Consider the following 570-nt stretch of genomic DNA (forward strand, 5'->3'; position numbering starts at 1 on the left):
GAGGGAACCTACCTCAACATAATAAAGGCCACATACGACAAACCCACAGCAAACATCATTCTCAATGGTGAAAAACTGAAAGCATTTCCTCTAAGATCAGGAACAAGACAAGGATGTCCACTCTCACCACTATTAGTCAACATAGTTTTGGAAGTCCTATCCATGGCAATCAGAGAAGAAAAAGAAATAAAAGGAATATAGATTGGAAAAGAAAAAGTAAAACTTTCACTCTTTGCAGATGACATGATACTACACATAGAGAATCCTAAAGGTGCCACCAGAAAACTACTAGAGCTAATCGTTCTTGGATTGGAAGAATCAATATTGTGAAAATGACTATACTACCCAAAGCAATATACAGATTCGATGCAATCCCTATCAAATTACCAGTGGCATTTTTTACAGAACTAGAACAAAAAAATCTTAAAATTTGTATGGAGACAAAAAAGACTCTAAATAGCCTAAGCAGTCTTGAGGGAAAAAAACAGAGCTGGAGGAATTAGACTTCCTGACTTCAGACTATACTACAAAGCTACAGTAATCAAGACAATATGGTACTGGCACAAAAAC

The sequence above is a fragment of the Physeter macrocephalus genome, chromosome 2, assembly GCF_002837175.3.
Source record: "Physeter macrocephalus isolate SW-GA chromosome 2, ASM283717v5, whole genome shotgun sequence".
Lineage (NCBI taxonomy): Eukaryota > Metazoa > Chordata > Mammalia > Artiodactyla > Physeteridae > Physeter > Physeter macrocephalus.